We start from the raw sequence: 12,333 nt of genomic DNA, 5'->3' as shown, positions 1-12,333 counted from the left end.
TAAATCTTTCCCAGTCTACTGAGGAGTTAGCTACGGACATACAGCGCATACACCGGGATCCTTTCAGACTTAACCCACAACGGTCTAAACCCAGGAAAATTCTGGTAAACTTTCATACTTACTCCTTGAAGGAGCATATTCTAAATCAAGCGCTTAGGCTGAAATCACAAGCATATAAAGGTTTCAACTTCCAGATTCGCTCAGATCTGTCCCGGTTCACCTTAGATAAACAGTGGGAGCTAGGCCGGAGGATGGATGCCTTTCGCAAATTTGGAGCTACGGTACAGATGGGTTTTCCTGCATCACTTAAGATAATGTTAGACAACAAAATGTACAACATTAGATCTGTTCAGGCCGCAGACGACCTTCTACTATCTTTTGGTAATAGGAAACAGAGGGAGTAAAAATTGTGAGGAGCTGTAATCGCATAATTATAGCATAACAGCTATGAATTACCTGTGCGTAAAAATTTTTTGTTAAAAACCGGAATGGTGATTAAACATTGATTTACCAGGAAAAAAAAAAAAAAAAACGGGACAAGGGGTAAAAGGATATACTCAAAAAAAAAAAAAAAAATATATAACAAATAAAAATGAAAAAACACAAATAAAAGTAATTCACAAAGAAATTCACACAAGAATTGCATTTGCCCATAAGATGTTCAGAACACCCAATGGCGAGTTTACACTAAATATAGTAGAGGCACACAGGGTCGAGACAGGGAAGAGCTAGGGGCACTACTTCCGGAAACTCTTCCGGGTGGTGAGTACAGGGTTTTCCCAGGGGGGGAGGGTGGGGCACGGGGGGGTGGTGGGGCATAAGCATATTTTTATAGAGCTCCACTCTTTGTGTTTAATTAAGTGTGTGGATACAAGGTTTTATACTCATCTCATCTCAGTTTATATGAATTTATACAAAACAGTCATATACTTCACGAGTCCTACAGTCTGTTTTTCCAAGCAACGTAAAACCACAATATAATGAGTAAACTCAAATTATTATCCTGGAATGTTAATGGTCTCCGCACCAAGCCTCGAGCGAACAAAATTATGCAATACCTTCGTGATACTGATGCGGGGATCATTATCCTCCAGGAGACACACCTAACAGAAAATGAGATACACGAGTTGGTCCAAAGGAATAGATGGATAGACTCCTCTATTTCAACAACTCAAGGCTCTAACATACGGGGGGTTTCGATCTTCTTCAAAAAATCAGTAAGGTTTAAGATAAAACAACAAAAAGTGGATCCAGGAGGGCGCTGGGTCATTGCAGCAGTTGAGTTAGGAGAAAGGAAGGTAACATTAGTGGGTTACTATGGTCCAAATATCGATGACCCCTCTGTACTGAAAACCCTTTTCAATCACCTGCTAAATTTCCCTGACCCAGTGATTATAGCTGGGGACTTTAACATCATTCTAAATCCACTTTTAGATAAATCCCCTAACAGTAGACAAAAAACCACCTCTAAATCCAGATCTTGCTTATTAGGCTTAATGAACCAGTACGACTTTATTGACATTTGGCGGTTTAGGGAAGGTCTGAGGCAAGACTTCTCATTCAGAAACTCTAAGTATAGACACAAATCAAGAATTGACTTTATTCTCGCTAGTAGAGTTCTGGCTGATAAAATTACCTCAATACATTATAACCCAATGCATCTCTCTGACCACTCCGCAATTGTGTTAGAACTAAAACTGGACATGTCACCTCCAACAAGAATGTGGTCCTTTGATAGGTCTCTTCTTACAACAACAGAGGATATTGAATTTTTACAGTCAGAAACTTGCCACTTTTTTAACACTAATGAAGGTACAACCCCAATAGGAATTCTATGGGATGCATTTAAATGTACATTGAGAGGTCTCATTAAAAACAAAGTGGCCTATAGAAGAAGGCAATATGCTGAGGAAGTAACTGTTATCGAAAACAATATCTTATTAGTACAGGCCGATATAGATAATACATGTGTAATCGATAACGACAACGTCAACGGACTCTCTGGAAAATACGCTGAGCTGGACAGATTAAAGCACTCACTATCAGCAGTTCTAGAGAAACGTGTCCTTCAGAGATGGGAGGCAAGTAAGCTTTCGCATTTCCAGTATGGGGAGGGAGCAGGGAAGCTACTCGCTTGGAAGACTAAATCGGACCGGGTTCGCAACAACATCTCGTCTGTTACATCCCCGGAGGGCACCTTTTCGCGAGATGATGAAATTAGATCAGTTTTTAGGAATTTCTTTCAATCCATCTACACGGATGACCTAAACGTTACCCACAATGACATCACGAGTTGGCTAGAAGGGATCTCTCTACCATCTCTAACACCAGAACAGAGCCACTCTTTGGATGAGGAGATAACTATTTCAGAGGTAGAAGAGGCAATAAGGAAAGCAAAGGGAGGAAAGGCTACAGGCACTGACGGCTTGCCAAGTGAAATATATAAAAAACTTATCACTCAGGTCTCTCCAATCCTAGTTATTCTTTTCAATCAAATTCTAAGACACGGCGAAATACCACCTGAATCATGGGACAATGCCTCCATAACTCTTATTTTGAAGCCCGGTAAACCCCCTACAGACTGTGGCTCATATCGGCCTATTTCTATATTAAACGCCGACTATAAAATTTTTGCCACCATATTGGCAAAACGGTTGGGTCGGGTGGCGCCAGAAATTATAGCACATAACCAAAAAGGGTTTATAAAGGGGAGACAGCTTTGTGAGCTTACGTATGAACTAGTAGGCTCTATAGACATCGCCATGAAGGAGGTTATCCCTTTGGATGTCCTCACGTTGGATGCAACCAAGGCCTTCGACAGGGTAAACTGGTTGTACCTGTCGGAGGCCTTGAGGAAGTTCAATGTGGGGGACAGATTTCGGAGAACATTGAATTTGTTATATAGGTGCCCATCTGCCTCACTTTTGATAAACGGGGGTTTGACTGAGTCCTTTAGGGTCACGAGGGGAACTAGGCAGGGTTGTCCCCTGTCACCCCTTCTTTTCGATGTATATATTGAGCCCTTTGCCCAAGCCTTAAGAGATAGTATACTCATTAAACCTTTTATTTTTGGTGGCTGGAACAAAAAGGTGGCACTTTACGCGGATGACATTATGATTTTTACAACGAACTATGATGAAGCATACCCAGAAATAATTGACCAAGCTCAGAAATTTGGTAAAGTCTCTGGGTATGAGATTAATGCCCAAAAGACAGAGTCTATGTCCTGGAATAGTAATTCAACTTGCAATAATGGGACATCCAAAACCCAACTTCGGTATCTGGGAATCAATATAGTTAAAGATATTAATTTGATTGCTTCACTTAACTTCAACAAAATAGCCGCAGAGTGCCGGAAACATATGAGAGACTGGTCACATCTTCCCCTCACTGTTTTGGGAAAGGTTAACCTAGTGAAGATGAGTATCTTACCTAAAGTTTCTTTTTTGTTTAACTCTATTCCACTTTTTTTTTATTCAAAATTGATTGTAAAGCTACAGAGCGCGATTACCAGCTTTATCTGGAATAGTAAGAGCCCAAGAATTTCGTGGAAAAAAATCAGGCGACGGAGGGAGAAGGGAGGGTTGGCTGGCCCAGATCTCCAAATCTATGCATGGGCGTTTCAGCTTACGCACACCCGTATGCTACTTAAAACCCCTACACTAACAGGGCTGGGCCCTCTTTTTTCTACGCTACTTGAATGTGAAGGAGTAGACCAATCAGCTTTTTTGTTTAAATTTGGTGACCCCAAATTTTTCAAGAAAATTAAACTGAAAGTTCTACAAGGGATGGCATCTACATGGTATAAAGTGAGGCACGCGACAAATGTTGGGTACTACTCTGGGAGGGCTCCCATATGGGATTTACCCATCCCCCCCTCATGGACAACAGATGCCCTTACTAACCCGCTAATAGAGGCGGGCATAAATAAATGGGAAGATCTGTTTATGGATGGGACTTTACTTCCATGGGACTATTTAACAAACAGAGTAGGCATAAGATTTTCGAGATTCAAATATATTCAGATCTCCAGCTGGTTACAGTCATACAAGGAGCTGCCGGCACGGATTAGCAAGCTGCCAATAGGTGGCAACAGTGACTTGGTAACTTGCCTCTTGGACAGTCCAGCCGCAAAAAAAGAAATTTCATGTTGGTACAACAAAATTATTGATGAAATAGATGTCAACTTTCATCTACCGACGTCATTATGGGCTGAACTTATGCCAGGTGTAGATGTTGAAGAACTTTGGATAGCTTCTTGCTCTATGCTCTGGGACTTAGTTAAACCGGCATGGCTTCGTAGAAACCATATATTTACTATACACAGGGCTTACTATTCCCCTCAGAGGTTGACTAAGTTCTCTTTAACAGGCCCAGTCTTATGCCCAAAATGCGGATTAATCGCAGCATCAGACACCCATATGTTTTATGAATGCCCAAATCTATCCGGTTATTGGGAAGCCATTGGTAATAAGCTTTCTCAACTTCTGGGTGAACACATCTCCATAGATCTTGCTTTTGTTATATTTGGTCTCAAGAGTAAAACCCGCAATGCCGCAACCAATCTAATATTCTACTCCATCCTAGCGGCGCGTAGGGAGATATGTAGGCATTGGAAAGACGCTCAACCACCTACAGAGCATGAATGGCGAGCCTCACTTCTTCAAATTTCCAAACTCGATCTTGCCAGAGCAGGAAACCTCAATAGGAGAGCCTTTTGGGCTATGCTAGGACAGCAGTGACAAACTTGGGGTTTTTTTTTTTTTTTTTTTTTTCCCCAAGTCCTATGATTAACACGTACATTGCTTATCCTAGCTGCCATGACTAACAGTTCTGGAGCTACGGGGGTCTCGATAATTTGGACACTATCTCCTGAGGCACATATCTAAGCAAAAATCATGTTTGGCTGCTGTGATTGGTGCTGTGGGGAACAGGTCTTCTCCCCTCCCGAATGAACTTTCTCCTACCAGCTATAAGCTGAGACAGCACTGCACGCGACCATTCCTTCTTTTGCTCTGTGGCGGTCCTTTGGTTTTGATAGATTGGAGCTTTGCACGTAAATGAGGACAAAAAAAAATAAAAAAAAATAAAAATAAAAAAATAAATAAATAAATAAATAAATAAAAAAAAAAAAAAAAAAAAGGCTACCGGTGGCTCTGCAGAGGTACCGGACTCATAATTATATAAACCTCTGAAATGTGAGGTCCACTGTTCCGGAAGGATGTTAGCCCCTATGTCCGGAGAATCATTTTCTTGAAAAGTCGGTCTGTTAATAATTCTCCAGAAGCCCTCCAGATCCTTTCTTTCCCCTGCCTCTCTTAGGTCTGCCCAAGCTTCTGCCTGCAGGGCAAGTTTCCTCCTTTTGGTCTCTTTATTATATTTCTCTCTGCATGCCCTAATTTTTTGGGGGTCCCTCGGTTTTAGCTTTAGGCAGCATTTCAACTCCCTTAGTGCCTTAGAGCAGTCTTTGTCAAACCACCGCGGATTGACCAGGTTACGGGGGTGCGCGCTGGACTTAAGTAGGCCATCGATCAGGTTAGCAATCTGCTCAAATGCTTCCAGTAACCTTGATCCCTGAACTTCTAGGTCTAGACAATCGTTAATGGCCGGTAGGCCCTTGTCACCCAGGGTTTTGAAAAACTTTGCCCCATCTATTTTGGACCATTTCAGTCGCCTACCTTGGTCTGTAACCCTCTCCTCAAATATACCACGGGGTCTAGTTCCAGCACCCACCCTATATGAGAGCACCAAAACGAGAGGGTTGTGGTCGCTAAAACTGCTCCATTCTATCCCTGCCCCGACTATTTTGTTTATCAGGGATCTTGAGGCCAGAATATAATCTATAATGGATGAGCAGCCCCTGCCCTTAAAAGTTGGAGGAAGTGTGCCATCCAACTGTGGGTCAATCATGGTAATAGTGTGTTCTAAGTCATACTTCAGCCGAAGTAGACCCAGAGCCGACCCAGTGGGTGTGTGAGAGAAATGCGGACCCTTTTCCAATGGGCATTGTGACCAATCTGAGTTTGCCGTGACCAATGCCGGAGAGAGATGGCAGTTAAAATCTCCCATTAATAGCAGCCCATAAGACTGCCCCTTATTTTGGGATGTTATTTCTTGTTCCAGCCTCCGGTCTAATTCAGCTAGTAGCTGGGTTTGGATGTTTGCTGACTCAGTGTTATAGATGTTAAAAATAGAGAGTCTTAGCCCCTTTCCACGGAACCGAGCTACCTGGATCCCATATGAGTTCCAATCTGGAGAAGACCAGGTACCTGGGAGGTCTAAATCTATATAAATGGACAGCCCGCCCATTGCTCTCCCGGATCTGGATTTTCGGGCAGGAACAAAAAAACACTTGTACCCCTGTAGATGGTAATTGCTCACCAAGGCCCATGTCTCCTGAATACATATGACATGAAATTTCCTAATGAAATCGACCCATTCCTTATTGGTGAATTTACCCGCTATCCCCGCTACGTTCCAGGAAATTAGTCGCATTCCCTCCCCCCTCTCTTCTAAACCCTCCTGGGGGTTTGATAAAATCTCCTGTGTTGGCCCCTGCATAGCCGGCCCATGTCCCCCTCCTGTACATTCTGTGGCTGTAACCTTGGGTTCAACGCACCCTGGTTTCCCAACGCCAATCATTACAGTTTGCTGAACATAAGAGCTCCGCACTCCCAACACCTCCACCGGGACACTCTTTTCCATAGGACCCTGGGGGGCATTGTCCATCTGTCAATCAACCCCCTCTAAATCATTCAGACAATTGAACCGATTATAGGTGTGAATAGGTGGTTCTGATCGGCCAAATGAAGATCTATAGTTAGAATCCTGGTGTCTCCCCCTCCTGCCAACCCTCTCCCAGTTGTTTTGCATTTGTGGCGGCTTCAGTGGGACTGGAGTGATGGGGAAGAAGAAAGACACCCGAAGGGTTTGAATAGTGGATTCCCTAGATCTATTTTTCCCTTGACATATATAGGACACTGTGTCTGTGTCCCTAAAACTCGCAAGTATGCAGTCCCCAATAATGGATTTTTGGGTTCTCCCCACCCATGGCACCCTTCTTACCATTATAATTTCGTTATTGAGGTGTAACGGGAGGGGTCTATTTATGTTGAGCCACTTAATGACCCTACTTTTCAGGGCACAAAAATCCTCAGTTTCACCTACTTCGAGTGGGGGAACACCTGCCAAGACTACAGTAACTCCACTCTCCAACTCCACCCTTCAGCTCCACCCTCCAACTCCAACTCCAACTCCACCCTCCAACTCCACCCTCCAACTCCAACTCCACCCTCCAACTCTAACTCCACCCTCCAACTCCAACTCCACCCTTCAACTCCACCCACCAACTCCACCCTCCAACTCCACCCTCCAACTCCAACTCCACCCTCCAATTCCAACTCCACCTTCCAACTCCACCCTCCAACTCCACCCTCCAACTCCACCCTCCAACTCCACTATCCAACTCCACCCTCTAACTCCACCCTCCAACTCCACCCTCCAACTCCACCCAACTCCACCCTTCAACTCCAACTCCACCCTTCACCTCCAACTCCACCCTCCACCCTCCAACTCCACCCTCCAACTCCACTATCCAACTCCACCCTCCAACTCCAACTCCACTATCCAACTCCACCCTCCAACTCCAACTCCACCCTCCACCTCCACCCTCCAACTCCACCCTCCAACTCCAACTCCACCCTCCAACTCAACCCTCCAACTCCACCCTCCAACTGCACCCTCCAACACCACCCTCCAACTCCACCCAACTCCACCCTCCAACTCCACCCTCCAACTCCACCCTCTAACTCCAACACCACCACATCACTCATGGACACCACTACATCACTCAGGGGCACCACTACATCACTGATGGGCACCACTCAGGGGCACCATGACATTACTCAGGGGCACCACCATATCTCTCAGGGACACAACCACATCACTCAGGAACAACACCACATCACTCAGGAACACCACCACATCACTCGGGAACACCACCACATCACTCGGGACACCACCACATCACTCCGGGACATCACCATATAACTCGGGGACACCACCACATCACTCGGGGACACCACCATATCACTCGGAAACACCACCACATTACTTGGGGACACCACCACATCACTCGGGGACACCACCACATCACTCAGGGACAACACCACATCACTCGGGGACACCACTACATCACTTGGGGACACCACTACATCACTTGGGGACACCACCACATCACTCAGGTGCACCACCACATCACTAGGTTTACCACCACATCACTCTGGGACACCACCAGATCACTCGGGGACACCACCAGATCACTAGGGGACACCACACCATCACTCGGGGACACCACCACATCACTCGGGGACACCACCACATCACTCTGGGAACACCACCACATCACTCGGGGTCACCACCACTTCACTCGGGGACACCACCACATCACTCGGGGACACCACTACATCACTCTGGGACACCACCACATCACTCTGGGACACCACCACTTCACTCAGGGACACCACCACATCACTCGGGGACACCACCACATCACTCTGCGACACCACCACATCACTTGTGGACACCACCACATCACTTGGGGAAACCACCACATCACTCAAGGACACCACCACATCACTCCGGGACACCACCACATCACTCAGGGACACCACCACATCACTCAGGGACACCACCACATCTCTAAGGAATACCACCACATCACTCGAGGACACCACCACATCACTCAGGGACAACACTACATCACTAAGGAACACCACAACATCACTCGGGGACACCACCACATCACTCGGGGACACCACCACATCACTTGGGGACAACACCACATCACTCGGGGACACCACCACATCACTCAGGAACACCACCACATCACTCAGGGACACCACCACATCACACAGGGACACCACCACATCACTCGGGGACACCACCACTTCACTCGGGGACACCACCACTTCACTCGGGGACACCACCACATCACTCGGGGACACCACCACATCACTCTGGGACACCACCACATCACTCGGGGACACCACCACATCACTCGGGGACACCACCACATCACTCTGGGACACCACCACATCACTCTGGGACATCACCACATCACTCCAATACACCACACATCACTCTAATACACCACCACATCACTCAGGGGCACCTCTCAGGGGCATCACCACATCACTCGGGGACACCACCATATCACTCGGAAACACCACCACATTACTTGGGGACACCACCACATCACTCGGGGACAACACCACATCACTCGGGGACACCACCACATCACTCAGGAACACCACCACATCACTCAGGGACACCACCACATCACACAGGGACACCACCACATCACTCGGGGACACCACCACTTCACTCGGGGACACCACCACTTCACTCTGGGACACCACCACATCACTCGGGGACACCACCACATCACTCTGGGACACCACCACATCACTCTGGGACATCACCACATCACTCCAATACACCACACATCACTCTAATACACCACCACATCACTCAGGGGCACCACTCAGGGGCATCACCACATCACTCAGGGACAACACCACATCACTCGGGGACACCACCACATCACTCAGGGACACCACCACATCACTCAGGGACACCACCACATCATTAAGGAATACCACCACATCACTCGGGGACACCACCACATCACTCAGGGACACCACTACATCACTAAGGAACACCACCACATCACTCGGGGACACCACAACATCACTCGGGGACACCACCACATCACTCAGGAACACCCCCACATCACTCAGGGACACCACCACATCACACAGGGACACCACCACATCACTCGGGGACACCACCACTTCACTCGGGGACACCACCACTTCACTCGGGGACACCACCACATCACTCGGGGACACCACCACATCACTCTGGGAGACCACCACATCACTCTTGGACACCACCACATCACTCTAATACACCACACATCACTCTAATACACCACCACATCACTCAGCCCAACCACATCATCACTCAGCACCACAACAGTACTGTCCCTGCTTGCTGCCTACAAGCATTTCCATAGCCAATAGGACTCGCATTAGGAAAGTGTAAGCTATTGGCTTTGTAAATAACGATGCTATTAATGTATATATTTTCACTTTTTGTGACGCACCAGTGGCGTAAAAATATCGCCATGTTTCATCATATTTACGTAGTGACGCATCTAGGTAGATGTGTCACTTCGTAAACCCCTGCACCACATTATACCTGCGCCAGGTACAATGTATGCAGAGTGGCGTAACCTCGCAAGAAAGGGTTGTAGGATTGGCGCAGCGAAATCTATGAGATTTCGCTGTGGCACTTCTAGGACGCCAATGCGTCAAAACCTTACGCCTGCCTCATGGCAATCGTAAGGGTGACGCAGGCCCATTCACATGGGTCTTGTCCCATGTTAAAGGAACATTGCTGGGGTTGCCTCACGTTTCTGACACAAATCCAGCAATGATCCACTTTTTGCGCTGGCAGACACGTCAGTTTTACTGACATATCTGTCGTTCCTTGCGACATGATCATTAGTGTCGCAAGGAGGTTTCACTGAGAAGTGGCGCATCGCTGCTTTCACACAGCGATGCTCCACTTCTCATGAATGAGGCCCCAGAAGTTCTCATGGCTCTTCTCAAACACAGGCTCTTTGAACTACTTCCACTGAACTATTTTCTATTCTTGCCTGGGCTCTCCCTGTTGTTAATTTGTTGTTGGGGGGAGGCGCAAAAAAAGTGTTGGGATTAGATGCTCATTCAATCTGCTGCCTCCCTGCATAGCCCACAGCTCAATTGTCACCTATGCCAACTTCAATTCTATGCAAAGGGTGGCACTCTAGTTTACATGTTTAAGCCACGCCCTAATTATATAGGCCCGCCCCTTTCAGGAACCCCACATGTTTTTTCATCCCACTTAAAACTCTGCCTCTCTGTAACTAGGTAGTCCGATCGAAGGCAACTATTTCTGCATTGTGGTATGTAGTTCTTTTAAATGTAATGAGTGTCTGGGCACATCGGATTTTTTCCCGATTAAAGCGCTGCTCTTTCAGTGGAATCAAATTACGGTTCTTCATGATTAATGGTTTATTTACAGGAAATTGTGTCATTAGTTTAATCTTCCATAAACGCCCACTAGGTATATGGATACATTTTACTATTAACTGTGATTTCTTTTAAAGATGTGAAAAGGATCCTTAAGTCGAACCAGCCAGGAGTCGAACCTGGAATCTTCTGCTCCGTAGGCAGACGCGTTATCCATTGCGCCACTGGCCCGCCGCTGTCTGAAGTGCACGGGGCGGGGTACTAGACCAACACATATACGCTCTGGTATATGGACGGCAATGTGCAGGCTGGAGAGGTTGAACAAGCTGGAGAAATTATAGCGCTTTCACATTAAGGAGTGAAGATAGTAGCAAGAGTCAAATACTGAGGTGTCTAAAGGGATCACTTAAGGAACTCACAGAATGTACGGCCAATGAAAGTCACAACAACTTTGACATGCTTCTGCTCAATTGGCAATTGTATATTTTGTCCGCGGCTCTGATTGGATCAAAGTCTTTTCGATTTGGTCAGGCAGCCATTCAGAACTGGCGACTTAACTAGTTTTTTTCCGCTTCAGTGCAAGTGCATAGGCCGGTGTGAAGGGAATGAAAAATTGTCTAGCATTCGCGACACAGAATTTTCAATTCTATTAAGGACACGGAGGCGAGAATAATGCTTCTCTAACTTTACAAACAAATACAGCAGCAAAAGAGTTAACTTTAAACAAGCATAACCCGGAAGAACAGCCCCCTCCAGGTATGCACCAATAGCATGACAGTAATCAATATATAATGTCCCAGTGACGTAAGCACTTCCTCTTTCTTTGCAAAGTCCATAAGTAAAAGAATTCAAATCCAATGGAACTTGAATGGAACACATCAGGAAACCTCCAGGAACACAGAGGACTGGTAAAGAACGTCAGGATAGCTGAATCTTCAGGATTGGGTGTTTTGATCACCTGAAAAAGAAACATAGCCATAATACCCATGTCGGATTGAAAGTAAAAACAGTCACAACGAGAATTGGGTGGGGAAAAACAAGAGTTTAAGCATAGCATCAAACAATGCATTCAGTATAAAACAGTTGTAAACAATAATACATTAAATATCATATAACATCCTGGGTGGGATTATTCTCGCCTCCGTGTCCACGGAGTCAGTGATAGATTGCAACGAGCTCCATCCCATTAAAATCTTGTCATGGAACATCGCAGGACTGACCGCTAAAGTAAACGATCCGATGTGGGTAACTTGGG

The 12,333-nt window shown here is 46.2% G+C and overlaps 1 non-coding gene across 1 annotated transcript; it reads right to left on the bottom strand.

Annotated features, from left to right (window-relative positions):
• Positions 1-11,236: 11,236 nt before the first annotated feature.
• TRNAR-ACG (transfer RNA arginine (anticodon ACG)) lies at positions 11,237-11,309 on the bottom strand. Its single transcript has one exon. It is a non-coding gene; the product is annotated as a tRNA-Arg (tRNA).
• Between the last annotated feature and the right edge of the window lie 1,024 nt (positions 11,310-12,333).

The sequence above is a fragment of the Lissotriton helveticus genome, chromosome 5_1, assembly GCF_964261635.1.
Source record: "Lissotriton helveticus chromosome 5_1, aLisHel1.1, whole genome shotgun sequence".
In the NCBI taxonomy this organism is placed as follows: Eukaryota; Metazoa; Chordata; class Amphibia; order Caudata; family Salamandridae; genus Lissotriton; species Lissotriton helveticus.
The sequence above is the reverse complement of the archived record's forward strand: the minus strand, read 5'-3'. Positions and strand labels throughout refer to the sequence as shown.